The 23,792-nt window shown below is 36.6% G+C and overlaps 1 pseudogene; it reads right to left on the bottom strand.

Moving 5' to 3' along the window:
* Positions 1-491: 491 nt before the first annotated feature.
* Positions 492-1,088, bottom strand: LOC107868842 (annotated as a pseudogene).
* Positions 1,089-23,792: the final 22,704 nt, after the last annotated feature.

Here is a 23,792-nt window from a genome sequence, read left to right as displayed (position 1 = left end):
CCAGTAAGCAGCAGTAGCAATGAGTCCTCTACTTTTGAGGACAAATCTCAGTTTACTATTATTACTTCAGACTTTGTTTATTTTTAATTGACGGAGTTAGTTGGGGACCTGTCCCATCAACTCCAGAGTTCAGACAATTTAGAGGGCTTTCAGACGGATGTATTAGTATTCAGTTTTTTGTATTATGAGTATTCATAGATGAGTTGAACCTTGTGGCTAGTTTCCACATTTATTTCAGATATTATGCAGTATACAGGTACAGATATCAGTAAAGGGTTAGCTAGTGGTCCTTCGGGGTCATAAGCACCGTGTGACATCTCAGGATAGAATCTTGGGGTGTTACACATAAGGACTTAAAGTCCACAAACTAACTCACTTGATTGAAGAAATCTCATCAACAAGAACTAGTGAACTACTACTACTAAGTCTCAATCCTCCTAGCAAGTCCTCGCTATCTATGTCACACCATAAACAAAACAGATATTAAAAAGATTATGTGGGCTAAATATTGCATCCAGCAGCCATCATTTGTTTAAACTCTTCAAAATTAAAAAATCCATCACCATCTTTACCCCTTAATCATTCTTCTACACTCTTTAACACTACAATTTACAGAACCAAGACTAATTAGAACTCTCCTCAACTCCTTAGCATCAATAAGCCCATTTTTATCATCATCAAACACAAGAAAAACTTCTCTAATTAACTCATCAATATCCTTAGTGGAATCACCAAAAACTTGATCTTTTTCCACTCCTATAACATTCAAGAGATCATCCAAATCCACAAATCCATCTCCATTACTTTAGCTAATTCCTCAGCAGATTTCAATTCTTGATGATATACAAGACTTAACAAAATCTCTTTTACCTCTAAAGGAGATATCTTTCCCTCTCCATTTGCATCAATAATTTAAAGACTAATTTCAGTTGACTAGAAAACTCCATAGCTGTAAAACCTGATAACCAACTGAAATCAGAAACTGTTCTCTTTGGTTTCTTTTTCCCTTTCTTTAAGTACTTAAATTGTCCAAGAAATTTCCCAACTGAGTTATTCAAAGCATTGAACCATATTCTAAAAGAATCCATATTATTATTGAAGAGTAAAGAAAAAAATAATTAAATAGTAAGTAGAATTGAAGAGAAATGAATGTGACGGTGGAATTTGGGAAAAGTAAACTGAGTTATTTGTCACTTTCTAATCATATATTATAGCCCTGAGACTGGTCCTACAGGAACTACCCTATATTTCTAAGTACTCAGAGTGAATAGATAGTTAAGCTACTTTCTGCAAGTTAGTAATAAGTAGCAGAAAATAGAAGAGGAAGAAGTCATGTCGTGGTTTGGGGTGTAGACTAATTCCTAGTGGGATATACAAATAATCCTCTTAAAAATTGCCAGTAATATTTGTAATTATGCAATGATTGAACATAGACAAAAACAGCGTGTAGAATGATAGTTCTATTTTTTCTTTTATCTTGTTTATTTCAAAGGGTTGTTGACTTTTCAGTTATCCATGAAAATCACTGGCATAGTAGAGAAGGAAACCACCCTTTACGAAAAATCCTAATCGCTATACTGCCTTATTCATCATCCTTTCAAGGCTTTGTTCATATGATACTGAACAAATATGGTGTGATATAGTAGGACTGTAAGATGGTTCAGATTAAAGCTTGTAGCAGAAAATCGCCGGTTCAATATATTTCAAAATTAAATCACAAAAAAGATTACTTTTTTCACTCTTTTCATGAAAATGGGGCTCAGATGTGTTCTATGACAAGGCAAAAGAGAAGCCAGCCACCCCATGGCTGCAAACACTGATTGTAGGGGAGAGAAAAGCCTCAAACATATGGCATACACAGTGTTTCCATGCCAATATATGGGTCGGGTCATTCCATGCCAGAATAGGTTAGCCCAGAAACAGAAATACCATCATCACTGCCTCTTTATGTAACTTCTATCAACACAGCAACACATACACAAAAAAGGAGACTTTCCTAGTTTAAAAAACCAAGTCCAGTGTATTAAGATCCTATTGTACATGAGTTTTGGAGAAGTACCGGACCACAAAGGTCTATTGGTTTTCCGACTCAACAAAAATCACCATCCAAAAGAATAAAACAGGTTAAGGAGGGCTTAGATTAGTTGTTTTAGAATAAAGAAAAATAGAAGCAACACCACCATGGCTATAGACACCAGTTTGTTATTCAAAGCCATAATCGGGTCTCTCTGCCAATATATGGGACGTGTTATTCTCGATGCTGCGAATAAACATAGTCCAAAAATGAAGGAAGCAATCATCATAGCCCCTTTACAACATCATTATCAGCAACAGCAGCAGCACAAAGAACTTCTTTCAATCTTTCTTTCCTTTCTATTTATTTCAAAGGGCTATTGGATTGTTTAGTTATCAATGATGAAACAAGTGTCTACAGCCATAGAATGGATTTAGCAAGCATATAGACTTTTTAATTTTTACTTTATTGCTTTTCATATACTTTCCATAGCGTCAAATTTCACGAATCTAAAATTGTATGACTAGAAAGGATGAAAAAATAAACATTCAATGTCATAGTTTGGACAAAATATGCAAATCACAGTCACACTGGTGTTTTGCCAGAAATTTTGACTTGTAGAGAGTCTCCACTTAATTTTGAAAAGAAATTAAGAAACCTTTAGAGAATTACTTCAAACGATTCAAAATAGGAAAATCTTTTTAAGTTAAAGATTCTGAATAAGCGGTTCCTATTAACATTTTAGGAAGGTGTTAGGCACCTAAAACATCAGCTAACTTGCGGTTATCCGGACTGTTTGAAAATCATCTTTGATTAACCTTGAAAATTTTGATTTTTGAAAAAGAAAAGCGATTTTAGAAATATTTTGGTGTTAATGCAAAACCAGTTTATAGCGACTTGACTAAGGATTTAACTAGGTTCATAAAACACATAAGGCAACAAGCGTAAAGAAAAAGGGGAAGGGGAGAAAGTAAGGGATTTAAGCCATTAGATCCAAATCAATAAGACCTGTCCTAGTCAAATTAGGCTTTCGACCCATTTCACCAGTCCTAAACTATTCTTTCACGCCCATTGCCCAATAATCCACTCCATGTCTATTAAATTTATAACTTTGGCTTCGAGACCCAAATGAACGAATAACTTAAACAAATGAATAAATAAATAAATACAATAAGAAATAAAATAAAAAGGGAATGAGACTTTTAAGCCTCTTAGTCGCTTCAACGATGGGACTTTAACCCATTTTCCTTCTTCTTCAACTTCTCGTATTCATATGTCATGCAATCGACTTTAGATTTTCCTTTGTAATCGACTCAAAGTAGGCCTCATTGGCCCATTATGAAATGCAAAGGGAAAGAGTCCGTTTGGACTCCAACGGATTTCCATGGAAAATAAGAAAAATAAAGAACATTAATGCATGACCAATGAAAGAAAGAAGAGAAAGAGAAATAAAATTAACACATAGCCAACCAATAGAAAGGAAAATAAAAATTAGTTTGCACATGACCAACAAAAGAAGGAAAGAAAAAGATATAAATGGCGCATAAACATTCGGCAAGCCTACTTGAAAGGTTTCAAGATCAAAATATTAAAGAAAACCCACAAACTCAACCAAAATTATATCATGACAGGGAACAGAACCAAAGTTCTATCAAGATTTGTAATTCCATTCGGGGAAACCAAAAGAATAGAAATATAAGGCTATATATCATACAATTTATTATCTAAACAAACATCTTAAAACCAAACTTCAGTAAAGTAGTAATGAAGGCAACAATCAAACTTTCAGCAAGTGGAAGATCTAAACATTTGATAAAAGAAAAGAACAAACTTTTCACAGAAGGTAATAATGTGCTTAACTTTATTAGGGGTATTTAACCTGCAAGCATGCGTGGACGAAAACAATGCAAATATAAGAATGAGAAGAGTTGTCTCTGGTCGACATAGCACCCTTTATTATAAATATCGCTTACTAATCACACTTCCTACATAAACTTACATTGAAAATGGATTGATACAGGTAAACACCCCAGCAATAAACATTCTTAAAACAAGCATAAAATCATTTTCAAGAAAACAATTAGAGTAGAATAAAGAAAGAATAAAAGTATGCACAATCACAAACACTGACCACCAAACAAAGAGTAAATGCAGCAAGATTCGTCAAGATACGCCCATAACTAGACAAGACTTTACTAGCAATTAAAACACTATAAGCGAAATAAAATTGTGATGGCAGCAGAACATGAATGTTAACTTATTTTGTGTACTATGCAATATTTTGGACCCTTACCTGACTTTATTGTATGATAACACATTATGACTATGCTAGTGTTTTTGCCATCCACCCTCTCCTTCATATTAGAAGTTAAAAGTCAGCAGTCGTGCAGGTTTGTGGCTTTAAATACAATACATCAAGCTTGACTCCATTGACTGCTTATATCTTGAGCATAAGACAACAAAGGTAAAAAAACATTGACTTCATAAAGAGAAGGAAAAAAATAAAAGCTTTCAATAATACCAAATAAACCGCCTCAAAGCATATGTTGAATAAACAAAGGAGAATTTTTAATATTATGGGAACAAAAATTCAGTCTTGCTCATGTTCTTCTATACATATATTCAGTACTAACCGAGATTATAAACACTTTATAATGAAAATCAATGACAATCATGGATAGAACACATCGTAACATGTAGATATTTTCAAAGAGCGTGTAGCTAATTGCCTTAATACGATACTAAAAACATGCTCTAAAATCCCTAAATTATAGCTTAACTCTAGCATTCATAGTAATTGCATTTGGCTCTACATAATATTACAAAATATGAAAACCTAACGGCTTTAAAAGCCTGCTACAGCAAATAATTCCCAGCAAGGAAAATTACTCATTCGACTACATCAGATACTCCCAGCAGAACATGATAATGATTACGGCTACATCAACTATGAAAAAGAAGAGATGAAGAAGAAAAGCGGTCAAATTTAGGGGAAAACAGAGTGTATTTACCTCTTTAAGGGCAGCAAATGGGATGATGAGCTATCGGCAGAACTGTCACCACCGTGAGTTGATGTTATCGATTCGAGAACTTTTGATTGATCGACCAGCTTCCCAGAAAGAACAAAAAAAGAAAAAATCTTCATAAAAAATAAACTATTTTGTTTTCAGAACTTTCTTCCTCTCCTCTTTTCTCCCAAACAAAATTTTTCCCGACCCAAGAATTTCTCTCTTTTTTTTTGCCTAGCTTTCTCAAAGAATTTTCCTTTCAAATTCCTAACCCAAGAATTTCCAACCCCTTTTCCCAGACCTATAATTTTTCAACCCCCTTAATTGCTCTATGTTGAGTTATATATAGAAAGGCATATAGGGGGTAAATTAGGGATTTCACAAAATAGGGGATTCAAAATTTGAATTCCCCCTTGCCCTATTTTTTCACTCGTGATTTGTACTCCATTTTGGATTTTTCAAAGAATTTCAAAATTGAGAATACTGAGAGAAACGGATTCTATTTTCACCAATCAAAATGGAACAAATTTGTCCATTAACCCCAGATATCTCGTAAAAAGGGGATATATACCTCAGCATGGTGAGGTGTTGATGTTGATCTGGATTTGATCATTATTGAGTTGTAAGTGTTGAATTCCTAGAAGATTAGTCGAAGCCGGTTGCAGGTTAGAGCAGAGAACTCGGGTTTGATATGGGTCAAGGCTGGAGCAGAGTCATTGACGTTGGTTCAGGTTTCACTGGAGTTGGCATTGTATGTTGAAAAAGATTTAGGAATTATTTGAATTTGGGGTTGAGAATGGTTTGGTTTTGTCAGATCGGGTTGTTGTTTGAATTTATTATCACGATTTGGTTGTTGTTATCGCTATTTGAAGAAGAAAGGGAAAAAAGGGTCAGGTCGGTTTGGTGCGGATTGGGCTTAGTGTGGCAGTTAAATGTTAGGTAATTTTGGGTATCATTTAGAAAACAATCCCAATTATTAGGGGTTATTCAAGAAAATAATTTCAACTCTAATTAGCCTATTTTGCTTAAATTTCGATCAAATTAAAAGTTAATTAGCCAATTGCATCACAATTGTGGCCAATATAACTTCACTTATGATCAAATTTTAATAGGATGGCCAATATACACTCTCTGCGAACTTATCCAAATAAATACTTTTGAAAAGTTCTCTTTATTCGATAAAATAAATATCATAATTTTATTAAAAATCGAAGCAACTCGAGATTAAACTTAGTCGTGGAGGGAAAAAATTAGGTGTCAATAACTGTCCACTCCCTTTGGGTAGGATGGATGCAAGTAATCCTGGGCAAAGGGAGGTTAATGTTCTTAATTTTTGTCTGACCATAGATTCAAAACTAGAGGAGATTGGTTTTCGCTCGAGTTTTGTGGAGTTATAGCCGAACCTCGGTATCATGTTTCCTACATATCTCAGGTTATATGAGAATTCAGGCCACTTGTAGTTCATAAATCTTGATTTAAATCACGATTTTGAATAAATTCACAAGCTATCTCAGTTATAGGGTTTATGATAAAATCAAAAAACTGGAGAAATAAAGGATTTTGGGGGAAGGTTGGAATATAGTAGAGTTTTCAACATAGATCCCAGCCTACATAGCCTCGAGACTTAGGGAATCAGACTGCTTATAGTTTGACTCAATTGGTAGAAAAAATTGTCTTTTATTTCAGACGATCTTTGGCTCAGGATGAGTGACAAGTTGATCGAGTTACGAAAAAGAGGCTTTTAACCTATTAACCATGAACATTGATCTCTTCACATCCATAGGTAAGAATTTACCTAGGAATAATTTCCAGAACTCTAGGAGTCCTATCACTCGAATTTGAAAGAAAGGAAAGACTACCATCGATGTAAGTTTAGAAGTATCTCGAAGGTGAAGCGGAAACCAGAATATCCTGGAAATACCCACATTCCTTCTAATAGTGGTGTGCTTAGATGGTGGTGGTGATCATTCTTTAGCTCACGACTAGAGAGTTTGACGTCCCTGTCTAGACTATGTCCTATTTTGCTGCTAAGAAAGAGTTCCCCGTTGTGCTACGTCCTATCTGAAGTCATCCGCACCTGTGGTTTTGATTTGAGAATTTCATCCTCTCGGATGCTCTCGACAATGCTTCAAGCAAAATGTGTCAGCACTAAACATAATTCATGAAAGAGGTATGTAGTCTTTTACCATATCTCCGCGTGACTTGTGGCCTGAAAAGCGGAGTCATCTCTTCATGTACCTATTTCGAATGAAATAAATGGCAACAACAAACATAACAACCCTCTTGGTTGTTGTATAATTATGACATTTATCGATTGAATATGTCTACTAAGTAGGGTGACCCTTTTGGACACTGGCGATACTTTATGCAGAACGGTCCCTAAAACCATGTAATCTTGTGCTGGTGTCGCAACCCTTTTGGTTACCTATATCACTAGTTGTATATGGAATGATAACCTCTCCGATTATAGCCGATGATCAATTTATAAATTTCCCTTAAATTGTCAATTTTTGGATAATCTTGCGCATTATTTGATGTTAGATACGAGGCAACTTACAAATATCCTTTAAATTGATAGCTTTTAGGTAATCCTGCACATTATCCAACCTTGGATAAGAGATGGCTTACGGATATGACTCTAATTTCTATCTTTCAGGTGTTCCTGCACATCATACGACCTTGGATACAATATGACTTATAGATATATCTCAAATTATTATTCCTTGGGTAATCCTGCACATAATCGATCTTGGATATGATGCGGCTTATAGAGAACCCCTGGACATATCAATTTGATAATCTCGCATATTCTCTAGTAAGATTTAGTTGCGACTTATGGATAACCTCAGACTATCGATTTTTGGGTGATCTTGTACACTATCCGATTAGGATGTTGTTGTGGCTTACAGATGACCTATAAGATATCAACTCATAGGTGATCTTGCACACTATCCAATTTCAAATAATATGACTTATAGATGACCCTAAAATTGTTAATTTCTAAGAAATCTTGCATATCATTCATCCTTAGATAGCGACTTAAAGGCGTCCCTTTAAATCGTGTGCTCCAAATGCATTCAGATGTTGATTCATAACATGATGAGATATCCTCAATGATAGTATTTGTGTCACGCATGTCAATAGATATTAAATGTTGATGATATCCTCGGCTTTAGCATTTATGTCTTGCGTGTCAACAGATATTGAATGGCCCTCTTGGCAATAATATGAAATGACCCTTTCGGCGATAATATAAATGGCCATCTTAGCAATGATATGAAATAGCCCTCTTGGAAATTATATGCAATGGCCCTCTTGGCAATGATATGAATTGGCCCTCTTGGAAATCATATGACATGGCCCTCTTGGTAATGATATGAAATGGCCCTCTTGGCAATGATATGAAATGGCTCCCTTGGCAATGATATAAAATGGCCCTCTTGGCAATGATATGCAATTACCCTCTTCGAAATGATATGAAATTACCCTCTTGGAGATGATAAGAAATGGCCCTCTCGGCGATGATATGAATGGCCCTTTTTGTAATAATATGAAATTGCCCTCTTGGCGATGATATGAAATAGCCCTCTCGGCGATGATATGAATGGCCCTCTTGGCAATTTGAAAATAGTTTCACCTGAGTTTGTTTGTCTGCATCTTACTTCCTACATGTACCTGTACTTGAAGTAGTCGATTATTAGATACAAAGTTGCTTTTGCTAGCGACCATATTTTAAGAAAAATTCTAAATACAATGTTCGTAAAGAAAAGAAGATGCCTTTGTTTGTCTTTCATGATGAAGAAATGGGATGTATAATTCAAATAATCCTCAATAAATGGGTTTTAAACCCATTTTCGGGCTACCCAAAAATACCATTCTTAAGTATTATATGCTCTGGCATGGCTCCCGACTAGCGTGGGGATTTTAGAAAGAAATGCTCATTTCGTATATCGATCCCTCCATCCATAGAAAAATGATTAGTTTGAATAAAACTTCTCTATATTGACTTTCTTTTCTGATCGGTTAGCTCTTCGCCATCTTTCAGGTGCCCCGTCACATTGGTACCTCTACCCTGGTTCCCTTCTCCCATAGACGCCCAGGCAATCACTAAGTAAAAAATTTGTAAAGATTTTTTTTTCAAAAGTAGTTTTTTTTTTTAGTTTCGAAAGTATCTATAAAATCTTTACAAAATCTCTGTCAGTCATGTCATGTACTAGCTCAATGAACGTCTTCCTGGTGGCTTTGACTATATCCGACGGATGATTTTTAAAACTCATAATCATTGTTGGAGGGTTCTTCAAATAGTTCTGTCATAGATGGAAATTGAGTTCGCCTAGACTTTATCGTAGCTGGTGACTTTAAGAATTTGACTTTACCCTCTGGTGCTAAGGAATTTGAAATGTATTCCAATATATTAGTGGAAATTTTGACTACCTCCTCAAAATTTCTGCCCTAGTTTAAAGTAGTTTGGAATGATATCAACTCGAGTAGATTTGAAGTCTTTGCTGATCTTCATTCTATTTGTTGGATGTTGATATTCTCTTGTGAATTTTCGAGATTCCTTCTCAAAATTCTGCCCCAGTTTTCATTTTCTAGGGTTATATGACGAAGCCGTTGGGGCACCTACATATCCCGTTGAAGCAGGAATCAGGTCAAACGTAGTTCAGGACTATGCTAAGGATATATAGAAAAATCTAATGGGTTGACCGAAGCCGAAATAGGCCGCCTATGTATCCCTTTTGTCAGGAATTCAGGTCATCACGTAGTTCATACATAAAAGGAAAGGATAAAATTTCCTAAGGGGTTGATCGAAGCCGACAGAGGCCGTCTACGTATCCCTTTTTTGGGAAATCAGGTCAAACGTAGTTCGTACATAAAAGGAAAGGATAAATTTTCCTAAGGGGTTGACCGAAGCCGATATAGGCCGCCTAAGTATCCCTTTCTTGGAAATTCAGGTCAAACGTAGTTCGTACATAAAGAAAAAGGATTCTAAGCAATTACACATTATAAAATACATTATTACAAGGCAATTACAGATAAACTAGGAACAAAAAACTAGAATGTATTTCAAACTATATTTATACCGCATCAGAATTGATTGGTTTGGACCACTCTTGGCCATCCATTTCAGATAAAATCAGAGCCCCTCCAGATAGTACCTTGAGAACTATGTACGGCCCTTGCCAATTTGGAGCGAACTTTCCCTTGTACTCTTCTTGGTGAGGTAGTATACATTTGAGAACTAATTGTCCAGCTTCAAATGTTCGAGCTCTTACTTTCTTATTGATGGAACAAATTATCCTATGTTGATATAATTGACCATGAAACATGAAAACCATTCTCTTTTCATCAATCAACATGAGTTGTTCACAGCGAGCGCGAACCCATTCTTTATTACTTAGTCTGGCTTCCTGAATAATCCTCAGGGAAGGTATTTCAACCTCAGCAGGTATCACAGCTTTATTTCCATAAACCAATAGATAAAGGGTCGCCCTGGTGGAGGTTCAAATTGTTGTACGATACCCTAGTAAAGCGTAAGGCAACCTCTCATGCCATGATCTATCATTTTCGATCATATTTCTCAAGATCTTCTTGATGTTCTTATTGGTATCTTCCACGGCTCTATTCATCTGTGGACGATATGCGGTCGAGTTGCGATGCACTATTTTAAATTGATCACAAATCTCATTCATCAAGTGACTATTCAAGTTTGCCCCATTATCAGTAATAATCAATTCTAGCACTCCAAATCAGCAAATCATCCTATTCCTAACAAAATCTGCAACCACTTTCTTAGTGATGGCTCTATATGAAGCAACTTCGACCGACTTAATAAAGTAGTCAGTAGCAACCAAAATAAATCTGTGCCCATTTGATGCCGGTGGCTCTATTGGTCCGATAACATCCATGCCCCAAGCTACAAAAGGCCAAGGTGAATTTATCGCATGAAGCTCATGTAGAGGTATTCGAATCAAATCTCCGTGTATCTGACATTTTGGACACTTCTGCACATACCTGCTACAATCATTTTTCATAGTCATCCAGAAGTAACTGGTTCTCAGGATCTTTCTAGCAAGGGAAAACCCATTTATGTGGATCCCACAAACTCCAGCGTGTACTTCTTTTACCAATTTATTGGCTTCGCAGTGTCGACGCATCTTAAGAATCCCAAATTTGGAGTCCTCCTAAAAAGGATTTCCCCACTTAGAAAAGAATTCTTCGCCAAATGCCGGATTGTCTTCTTTTGGTTTTACTGGACTCTTCTGGATATGTTCCAGATTCTAAATACCTTTTGATGTCATAGTATCATGGCTTTCCATCAGGATCCTCTTCAACGTGTGCACAATGCGCGGGTTGCTCCTTCAAGTTCTCCAAAGGATCAATGTAACTCTGATCTGAGTGCTGAATCATGGAGGATATAGTGGCCAAAGCATCAGCAAACTCATTTTGTATCCTTGGGATATGTCTGAAATCAACTTCATTGATTTTTCCACATAATTCCTGCACCAGTTCCACATAAGGAGTAATCTTGGAATTTTTTACCGCTCATTCTCCCCATACCTGATAAATCAGTAAGTATGAATCCCCAATGACTAACAATTCACAAACACCCATATCAAGTGCCAATTTGAGACCTAAGATGCAAGCTTCATATTCGGCCATGTTATTGGTGCATGGGAAATGCAACTTAGCAGTCACCGGATAGTGCTGACCCATTTCTAACACCAAAACTTCTTCAATTCCTGAACCTTTAAAGTTTACCGCCCCATCAAAGAAAAACCTCCATCCGGGATAAATTTTTGTAATGTCTTTTCCTACGAATAAAATTTCCTCATCTGGGAAATAAGTCCGAAGTGGCTCATATTCATCATTAAATGGATTCTCTGCCAAATGATCTGCTAAAGCTTGCCCCTTGATTGCCTTTTGAGTTACATACATAATGTCAAACTCACTCAGCAATATTTGCCATTTCGATAGATTTCTCATGGGCATGGCTTTCTGGAAAATATACTTTAATGGATCCATTCTTGAGATGAGTATGTTGTGTATGACGATAGATAATGCCTCAAATTTTTTGCGGTCTAAGTCAAAGCGTAACATATCCTTTCTAAGAGAGTATAATGGGCTTCATATGGTGTAAAATTTTTACTCAAGTAGTAGATGGCTTTATCTTTCCTACCGGTCTCATCATGTTGCCCGAGGACACATCCAAAAGCATTTTCTGAGACTGATAGGTAAAGCATCAATAGAATTCATTCTCTGGGAGGAACCAAAACCGGCGGGGTAGACAAATATTACTTGATGCGGTTGAAAGCTCTTTAACATTCTTCTGTCCACTCATTCAATGCATTTTTCTTCAACATCTTGAGAATTGGCTCGCATATGATTGTTGACTGAGCAATGAACTTGCTAATGTAATTCAAACGGCCCATGAAACTCATAACCTCCTTCTTGATCCTTGGTGGTGGAAAATCTTGAATTCTCTTGATTTTGGATGGGTCTAGTTTGATCCCTCTCCTGCTGACTATGAATCCCAGTAACTTCCCTGATTGCACACTAAAAGCACACTTAGCGGGATTTAACTTGAAATTGTACTTTCTTAATCTGTTGAAGAATTTCTCCAGATGGGTCAGATGATCCGAACTCTCATGGAATTTGATAATTACATCATCCACGTACACCTCAATTTCTTTATGAATCATATCATGGAAAATTGTCGTCATAGCCCTCATATATGTCGCACCCGCCTTCTTGAGACTAAAAGGCATTACCCCGTAATGATAAACACCCCAGGGCGTAATAAAAGTCATCTTTTCTGCGTCTTTCTCATCCATTAATATCTGATGATACCCGGCAAAACAATCAACGAAAGACTGCATTTTATATTTTGCACAATTATCAATGAGGATGTGGATGTTGGGCAACAGAAAATTATCTTTAGGACTGGCTCTATTCAAGTCTCTATAGGAATCTTACCGTCCTTCTATGGCACTGGGACAATATTGGCTAGCCATGTCGGATATTTTGTGAACTCCACAACCTTAGTCTGGATTTTTGTTGTCACTTCTTCCTTGATCTTTAGACTTAAATTTGGCTTGAATTTCTATATTTTTTACTTGACTGGATCAAACTCAGGATTTATCGGCAACTTATGCGACACAATACTGGTGCTCAATCCCGGCATATCATCATAGGACCAAGCAAACACATCAATGTATTCCCGCAACAGGTGAATGAGCTCTCTCTTTTGTGCCTCCTCCAGGTGGACACTGACACTTGTTTCTTTGATTTTATCATGATCTCCCAGGTTGACTATTTTAATTTTCTCTAGGTTGGCCTTCTCCTGATTCTCAAACTCCTCTATATCTTCAACTAATCATTTCTCATCACCTTCCTTCCAATCATCATTATTCCCTTCATTTTGCTCGTTTAAGTTTTGACATAACATGACATTGGCAGGTTTTGAGCTACTGTAATAAACAAAACAATCCAAGTTAGATAATAATAAGACAATAATAAAATATACGAGTAGTGGTGTTGTGAAAAATAATATTTTTTTAAATAAAGGAAGGCCTTTTCATTGAAATTTAAGAGATAATTATAAACTATGGCTCATGACTAGATCAAACACAAACCCATGCCTTTTGAAAGCAGTAAAAATACAAAAAGAAAATTTGAGATGTAAAGGGTGGATCATGGGGCCTCCTCTGGATCATCACCGATTTTAAAAACTATTAGTAATTGCCCTTTCATCTACCATGATGGGTGACGGGTTATGAATGGAGTGGAGGTCCAGTTTTGTAAGGCCTCCCCTAGTGCAATCTTTTTCACCCCACTGGACTTTGGGAAATCTTCTGGTACAGCATTGCATTCTTCGAACAGATTTCCTATCCCATCCCCAAGACCATCATCATTTGACATCTCACGCATGGGAAATGACTGGTACAGGAGCGGTAAGGGCCTAAACAGACTCGCCTCTGACTTATTCTCAATTTCATCCTCCTTGGTAGGCCGATATCCTAACCCATACTTAAAGGCTTTCTTTGGGATCATAACGGGCTTAATAATTCCTTGTAGATTCTTACCTAAACCTCGACCAGGCTCACACCCATATCTCAATATCACAGTCGCAATTATTTTGTAAACAGAAGGCATTGGAGCTTTGAGCACCAGATCCTTTTCCAATACATTTATAATTTCCACTGTATAGAAGCTACTACCCTTTGGAATATCTTCAACCATCGGCACATAACCATTAAGATGATTCGCTCGGCTTTCTTCCTCTTGGATGACTATTTCATAATCCTCCAAAATAAACTTCAATAACTGATGAAGAAGTGATGAAACTACCTTTGCACCATGTATCCATAGTCTTCCTAAGAGCAGATTGTAACTAGGATGAATATCCATAACATAAAACTTAGTCTTGAATTCAGCAGGTCTTATTTGGATGCGCAAATCAATTTCACCTATGGTATCTCTCTTCCCTCCATCAAATGCTCTCACATTTATATGGCTTTGGTGAATTTTCCCCAAATCATAACCCATTTGAACCAATGTATATAGAGGACAAATGTTCACACCAGATTCGTCATCTATCAATACCTGATTAATCATATAGTCTTGATAAATGACAGTGACGTACAAAGCCTTGTTATGCGTCGCTCCTTCAAATGGTAACTCTTCATTGCTGAATGATATGCGATAAATACCCATAATATTTCCTATCATCGTAGCCAGGTTCTCAATACTCATCCTTGTGGGAACATACGCTTTATCCAAGACCTTCAATAAAGCCTGTCGGTGGTATTGCAAACTCATTAATAGTGCCAAAATAGAAATTTAAGCTGGAGTCTTCTCTAAATGTTTGAAAATTGAATATTCCTTTGGTTGCATAGGCCTCCAAAATTCCTCAGCCTCTCCTTCAGTGATTGGCCTTTTCTGTGAATCCTTTTTGTTGGTCAATTCTTTAGGAATGTAGCATCTTCCCGATCGCGTCATCCCTTGGGCAGCTGCGGTCTGTACAATAAATTCCTTTCTTGACGGAGGAGGTCACACTTGAGTCGAAGCCATCACCACTATAAATGGGGCTTTCTCATTGACAATTAAGGCAGCCACAGCTCTCTCTATTTTTTCTACCTCTTCCGCCCATTTGTACTTTTCTGAATTCACCTTAGTAATAGTCTTGCTAGATGCCCATTCTCTTTTTATTTCAATTATGTTAACTGTAGGTCACACATGATTAGGCAATGGGTTACTATTGATATTGGGCATCGGTGACTGAAGTATGATGAACTTTTGATCAATCAGATCTTGGATCTTATGTTTTAAGATAATACAGTCCTCGGTACTGTGCCCTGCTGCTCCTGAATAATAAGTACAATTTTGATCAGGATGATAAAATTGGAAGTTGGGATTGATAGGCTTTGGCTGGATCGGTTGCAAATGACCGACATTTTTCAATCTTTCAAATAGTTAGGTGCGACTTTCAGCCAGCAGTGTGAAGTTTCGAGGAGGTTTTTTTTCAATGTTTGGACGCAAAGGTTCATAATGGTTCTGATTTGTAGGAGGAGACACTTGATGATAATTTGGATGTGCTTGGATGTTTGTTCGGTTGTTTAGAAGAGTGGATTGGACATGAGGCTGATAATTTGGTGGTGGAACTTTGTATTGGGGAAAAATATTTGGCTGTGGATCTTGGCATTGGGATTGGACATTTGGGAGAGGATCTTGGTACTGGGGTTTCATATTTGGGAGCAGAGTTTGGTACTAAGGTTGGATATTTGGGAGTGGATTTTGGTACTGAGGTTAGATTGGGAGTGGAGCTTGGGATTGGAGTTGGGTGTAGAACACATGCTGAAATTTTGGCAACGGTGGAAAAGAGAAAATATTCCTAGAGTTGAACCTCTTTGTCATTTTTGAAATAGAATCAGCAGAAACCGTGCCTACATCCTCCTTTTTCTTCTTCGAGAACATAGCAGTCCCAGACGATGTTGGGGTCTTGCCAATTTTTCCTATCCAAATACCTTCTTCTTGTGATTCTCCTATTTTTACCAAATCTGCAAAAGTTGCCCTGACAGCGGACACCATCCTGGTATAATATTCTCCTTCTTGAGCGTGAGAGAACATAGATACCATTTCTTCCTCAGACATAAGGGGTTGCACTTTGGCAGCTTCTTTTCTCTAACAAAAAACATAGTCTTAGTAACACTCATCACTTTTCTTTTTGATACGATCTAGTGAATATCGGTCAGGGACTATTTCAATGTTAAACGTGACCTTATCAAGGAAACCCTTGGCCAATGCTTTCCAACCAGTTAATATTTTCAGCTCCTGAGACATGAACCACTCTAAGGCTTCGCCACTTAAACTTCGGCTGAAAAGGTGCATCAATAATGCCTAATTTTTCCCTACCCCCACTATTTGATCACAATACCTTCTCAGATGGGCCATTGGGCTTTCGGTACTGTCAAACACTTTAAACTTAGGGACCTTGTACCCTTCTGGTAGATTTATTCAAAGGTGAACACATATATCATCATACCCTAAACTGTCGTGGTCCCTCACTCCATAACATTCTTTGATTCTCAAGATCTCTTCATTCATAGCTAGCAACTTCATTTCATACTCGGTCCTCCACTCTTTTTTCTTTTCCACGTAATGGTCCATCTCTAGATTAGGAAGGGGATTATAAATATCAGGGGATATAATAGCATGGGGAGGATTTGGAATGGAGGTTTGATTTCACAGATGAAAGAAAGTTGATTGGTAGGTGGGGAGGACATTTTGGAAATTGGAAAGGTTCTGTTGAATTTACGAGTAGTTTGGTGGAATCTGAGAAGGATTTTGTGGATTTGGAAATGAATTTAGTGGATTCGGGGATAGATTTGATGGAAGATTTGGTGATAGATTTTGTGAGTGAATTTTGTGGAATTGGGAGCGAATTTTATTGACTTGAAAATGGGTTCTAGGAATTTGGGAATAGATTTGGAGATGGGTTTTGTGGGGTTAGAGATGGATTTTATGGATGGTAGACATCTGGGTTATTTTCGCGATTGCTATTTTGGAGAATTTGAGGAGTGGAGTTAGACAATATATTTTTTAGATGATCCTCGAGAATAGGTGTACTAAGGGGAGGAATTTGGAGTGGAGTCCCGTGTCCTCCTGGAGCGGGAGCATTGACAGTGATGGACAGGTTAGCCAAATCTCGAGTGTGATTTATTTCCTCCTGAAGCATTTCTAACTTTCTTGCGAGTTCTGCAATCATCTCACTCTGTTCTGCTATTACATTGTCCCTGATGGTCAATACGTTTTATTTGTCATTTCCAGTCATTATTGAATGATGGTCCGAGGATGGAATTTTGTGCGCTTTTGACTGGGTGAAGTAGGGATGTTCTGCCAGCTTATTTCAACACGGAGTAGTTTTCTATTATCTGTAAACCAAAACAACTCAAAGGTAAATGTGTTAGTTTCCACATGTGATAAGCAATGCAAAATACTTGACAAGAAATAGCCACGTAGTGTTGTTTGTGTCATAGCCAAATTCATCCATAGGAGCATAGCGGATAAACTTGCCTTTATCCAAACAAACGCACATAAACACATAAGACAGTTATATCACATAAAAACATTATAATAATGTGTATCCTAAATGGGGTGACCCTTTTGAGCAAAGGGTTTGGGCCTAACGATTTTTGAAGAAAAATATATGCTTGCTTAAGTTCAATCCATTATCCCCCAACTTTTATAGACACTAAAAAGGGAATAAATGCCTACAAAAGATAACAAAAAATGGATACAATCTTTAGGGAAAAGGAAATAACACAAAAGAGAATAAGTTCCCACGCAGGAGAATAAAAAAAAACTAGCTACTGGACGCTCCTTCGTTTGCCTTTGCCTTCTTACCTCTGTTCACCTTCTACCATATTTGATACCTATTAATGATCAGATGACTTCCGCATAAAAGTGCCTTTCTATCGTAAGATACTTTTCCTATACTATCGAGTTGGGAGGCCATGCTATCATCCAAATCGATTAAACACTGCCTAGCATCATCAGCCTCCTGCCTAGCTATTTTCAACTCTTCCCTCAACATATGTATTGTTAAAGCATCTTCTACATGCATTTGTCTAAGCACGATTTCACTTTTCTAAAACTCATCTTGAATCCTGTGGAGTCAGATCTGATGCTTGGATTCTACATCCATGACCCGAGTGGTCACGTTCGGCCCCAGAATCAATGCTTCGGTAAGGCTCTTTGTTAACCACTCCTTGTAAGTGTCGTTGACTTCATGTTCATACCCTATACGGAAAGAGACTTCCATCCACCTTCTTCATCTACATCTATTTATCATGTAGTCTTTGAGCAGGGGCTCTCTTTCATCATACTCAGTGAAGAATATGAGCATAGAATCGATTTGAGGTATCTCTTGTTTGATCTCGAATTGCCTAAAAACTCTGCCAAAATTGTAGGGAGGGGTTCCCCTGAGACCCGAAAGCACTAGAAAAGGTCATTTTCCCCCTCGAATAGTGTATTTCCCTGAATGAAGATAGTTAATGGACCATTGCACATCGTCATCTCTTAATTCCCCAAGAGTCTTTAACCAAAATTCATGAGATTCTTCACTTTTGAACTTGTGTAGAAACAACCACATGTCGTGCGATTCTAGCAGATTCTTTCTTGTTTTGTGATCAGGTTGTACCTTTTTAGGATTTTTCACTAAATGCATCAGCATCTACCATAACAATATTAGGGTGCAGCCTTGAAAGAAACGATTCTCGACTTGACATGTTCCTAAAGCTCGATATATGTTAGCAACAATCATGGGAGCTAAGTTGTGGAATACATTTTTTAGAATTATACTCCATTCCAAAGAAGAGTGCATGGGTCACTAAAACAACCCTTGGATGAATTATGCCATTTTCCCCCTGTGGGGACACCATGGTTCCAAGTAGGGATACCGTAAACGCAAAGGCCCTCGTGTCTTTCCATTTTGCTTCTGACTCAAATTTATGTCCAAATTTGTGAAAAGCATTGAATCTTCCGAACCGACGATACAACTCATAAAAAGTAATATTTGCTACATCACCTAGCCAGGTGTCATTCTCAAATAAAAATAGCTCTTTGATCTTTTGACGATCCCACACAATTGGGACTAAAATGTTCTTATCAGGTGTCTCCTTTCTCTTGAAACACATTTCGGTACTCTCATAAAAAATCAATACCTCTTCAATGGTAGGAGTCAATTCAACATCCCCAAAGAGAAATACCACATTTTAATCATCCAAAAAAGTTGTTAGTACATGGATCATTTCAGGCCAAGCATCCCTCTCGATCAAAAAAGGCAGATGCTCAATGTGTGTTCTAACAATCTTTCTCTCTTCTGTGCTCGTGTAATCCCACCATAGTTTCAAGAAATCATCGGGTTTAGTAACCATCTTGAACTTTTTGAGGGAATGTAGTTGAGCCATATCCTACACGAAAATAGGCAAAGATAAGCCTTCCCCCATCCCCAAAGGGTAATGGATTGAATTAGACAAGCATCTATATTTTTTCAACACATAAATATGATTCGTCTGTTAATTGAATCGGGGTCAATAGATGTAGGGCAGGTTTTCTAATGGGCCCAATACCCCGCTCGGGTATTGGGTCATCCTAGATTATGCCTAAAATAAAATTTTGGTTTCGTTCTATCCTAGGTGTCTAGAGTGGGTTTGAATATTGGTTCTCAAGTGGACAACTTGAGTTTAAAAATACGAACAGCCATCAGATGACTCACGTACTAATAAGCCGTTCGTATTTCTAACACATTATTGGAATTGAACAATAGCGGCCGGGACATCCACAAAACCCCAAAACAGTTTAAATAATGCAGGAATATGCCATGAGATGCTATAGTTAAACTTTACAGAATCAAAATATATAAATAGTTAAACAAAAGATGAAATCAAACATTTGGTTAGAACCTACTTAAAAATCCCCAACAGAGTCGTCATTTCTATTTTGCTGGAAATTTTGACTTGTAGAGAGTCACCACTTAATTTTGAAAAGAAATTAAGAAACCTTTAGAGAATTACTTCAAACGATTCAAAATAGGAAAATCGTTTTAAGTTAGAGATTCTGAATAAACAGTTCCTATTAACCTTTTAGGAAGGTGTTAGGCACCTAAAATGTTCGTTAACTTGCAGTTATCCAGACTGTTTGAAAATTGTCTTTGATTAGCCTTGAAGAAGTTGATTTTTGAAAAGAAAAGCGATTTTAGGAATATTTTAGGCCATTAATCCCAAATCAATAAGACCTGTCCTAGTCTAATTGGGCTTTAAATCCTCTTTGTCGCTTCAACGATGGGACTTTAACCCATTTTCCTTCTTCTTCAACTTCTCGTATTCATATGTCATGCAATCGACTTTAGATTTTCCTTTGAAATCGACTTAAAAATAGGCCTCATTGGCCCATTATGAAATGCAAAGGGAAAGAGTCCATTTGGACTCCAACGGATTTCCATGCAAAACAAGAAAAATAAAGAACATTAATGCATGACCAACGAAAAGAAGAAGATAAAGAGAAATAAAATTAACACATAGCCAACCAATAGAAAGGAAAATAAAAATTAGTTGACACATGACCAACAAAGGAAGGAAAGAAAAAGATAAAGATGGCGCATAAACATTCGGCAAGCCTACTTGAAAGGTTTCAAGATCAAAATATTAAAGACAACCCACAAACTCATCCAAAATTATATCAAGATAGCGAACTGAACCAAAGTGCTATCAAGATTTGTAATTCCATTGGGGAAACCAAAAGAATAGAAATATAAGGCTATATATCATACAATTTATTATCTAACCAAACGTCTTAAAACCAAACTTCAGTAAAGTAGTAATGAAGGCAACAATCAAACTTTTAGCAAGTGGAAGATCTAAACATTTTGATAAAAGAAAACAACAAACTTTTCACAGAAGATAATAATGTGCTTAACTTTATTAGGGGTATTGAACCTGCAAGCATGCGTGGTCGAAAAGAATGCAAATATAAGAATGAGAAGAGTAGTCGTTGGTTAACATAGCACCCTTTATTATAAATATCACTTACTAATCACACTTTCTACATCTTACGTTGAAAATGGATCCATATAGGTAAACACCCCAGCAATAAACATTCTTAAAACAGGCATGAAAGCATTTTCAAGAAAACAATTACAGTAGAATAAAGAAAGAACGAAAGTATGCACAATCACAAATACTAACCACCAAACAAAGAGTAAATGCAGCAAGATTCATCAAGATACGCCCTTAACTAGATAAGACTTTACTAGCAATCAAAACACTATAAGTGAAATAAAATTGCGATGGCAATAGAACATGAATGTTCACTTATTTTGTGTCCTATGCAATATTTTGGACCCTTACCTGACTTTATTTTATGCTAATAAATTATTACTATGCTATTGTTTTTGCTATCTATTCCTCTCCTTCATATTAGAAGTTAAAAGTCAGGAGTCGCGCAGGTTTATGGCTTTAAAGCCAATACATCGAGCTTGACTCCATTGACTGCTTATATCTTGAGCATAAGACAACAAAGGTAAAACAACATTGACTTCATAAAGAGAAGGAAAAAAATAAAAGCTTTAAATAATACCAAATAAACCGCCTCAAAGCACATGTTGAGATAAACAAAAGAGAATTTTTGATACTATGGAAACAAAAATTCAGTCTTGCTCATGTTCTTCTATACATATATTCACTACTAACTGAGACTATAAACCACTTTATAATGAAAATCAATGATAATCATGGACAGAACACATCGAACATGTAGATATTTTCAAAGAGCGTGTAGCTAATCAGCTTAGTACGATAATAAAAACATGCTCTAAAATCCCTAAATTATAGCTTAACTCTAATATTCATAGTAATCACAATTGGCTCTACATAACGTCACAACACATGAAAACCTAATGGCTTTTAATGCCTGCTACAACAAATAATTCCCAACAAGCAAAATTACGACTTCGACTACATCAGATACTCCCAACAGAATATGATTATGATTACGACTACATCAACTACGAAGAAGGAGAGACGAAGAAGAAAAATGATCAAATTAAGGGGAAAATAAAGTGTATTTACCTTTTTAAGGGCAGCAAATGGGACGACGAGCTATCGATAAAACTGTCACCACCGGGAGTTGATGTTATCAACTCAAAAACTTTTGATTGATCGACCAGCTTCCCAAAAAGAAGAATGAAAGAAAAAATTTTCACAAAAAATAATCTATCTTGCTCTCAGAACTTTCTTCCTCTCATCTTTTCTCCCAAACAAAATTTTTCCCGACCCAAGAATTTCTTTTTTTTTTCCTCTTAGCTTTCTCAGAGAATTTTCCCCTCAAATTCCTAACCCAAGAATTTCCTACCCCTTCTTCGAGACCCAAAATTTTTCAGCCCCCTCAATTGCTCTATGTTGAGTTATATATAGAAAGGCATACAGAGGGTAAATTAGGAATTTTTGAAAATAGGGGATTCGAAATTCAAAATTCGAATTCCCCCTTGCCCTGGTTTTACACTCGTGATTTGTACTCCACTTTGGATTTTTCAAAGAATTTCAAAATTGAGATTACTGAGAGAAACGGATTCTATTTTCACCAATCGAAATGGAACAAATTCGACCATTGACCCCGTATACCTTGCCCAAAAAAAAGGGATATGTACCTCTGCTTGGTGAGGTATCGATGTTGAGCTGGATTCGATCGTTATTAAGTTATAGGTGTCGAATTCCTAGAAGCTTCGTCGAAGTCGGATGTGGATAGGAGCAGAGAATTTGGGTCTGATATAGGTCAAGGTTGGAGCATGGTCATTGACGTTGGTTCGGGTTTCACTGGAGTTGGCGTTGTACGTTGAAAAAGATTTGGGAATTGTTCGAATTTAGGGTTGAGGATGGTTTGGTTTTACTGGATCTGGTTGTTGTTTGGAATTGTTGTCCCGATTTGGCTTTGCTATCACTATTCAAAGAAGAAAGGAAAAAAAGGGTCGGGTCGGTTTGGTGAGGATTGGGCTTGGGGTGGCAGTTAAATGTTGGGTAATTTTGGGTATCATTTAGAAAATAACCCCAATTATTTGGGGTTATTCAAGAAAATAATTCAACTCTAATTTAGCCTATTTTGCTTAAATTTCAACCAAATTAAAAGTTAATTGGACAATTGCATCGCAATTGTGGCCAATATAACTTCACTTATGATCAAATTTTAATAAGATGGTCAAATTAGATCGAAATTCGATACGACTTAACACCTTGTTTAATCCCGATCTTCTTGATTTGATAAACTAAAACAAATATTTTTTCAAATAAATATTTGTTGAGAATAAATTATATTTAAATCAAGATTTTAATCCTTTATGTTAAACCTTGATTAAAATCTGATATTTTATTGAAAATTGGTGTTTGAGTACCAAAACTATATAATTTCGTATAATTGAATACGATAATATATAGTCGCTGCAAACTTATCCAAATAAATACTTTTGAATAGTTTTCTTTATTCGATAAAATAAATGTCGTAATTTTATTAAAAATCGAAGCAACTTGATATTAAACTTAGTCCTAGAGGGAAAAAATTAGGTGTCAACAACTGGTTTTTTTTGTCAAGATTAGAACAATTTTTCTTATTACAAGCATGTATCAATCTTTTATCCCATCTGGTAAAAGCTATAAAGATAAATAGTATGATATGTCACTGCAACACCTAGTCCAAAAAAACTAAACGAAAGATTCAAT

Source organism: Capsicum annuum, chromosome 4 (genome assembly GCF_002878395.1).
Source record: "Capsicum annuum cultivar UCD-10X-F1 chromosome 4, UCD10Xv1.1, whole genome shotgun sequence".
Lineage (NCBI taxonomy): Eukaryota > Viridiplantae > Streptophyta > Magnoliopsida > Solanales > Solanaceae > Capsicum > Capsicum annuum.
Note: the sequence above shows the minus strand (reverse complement) of the source record. Positions and strands in the feature narration are given on the sequence as shown.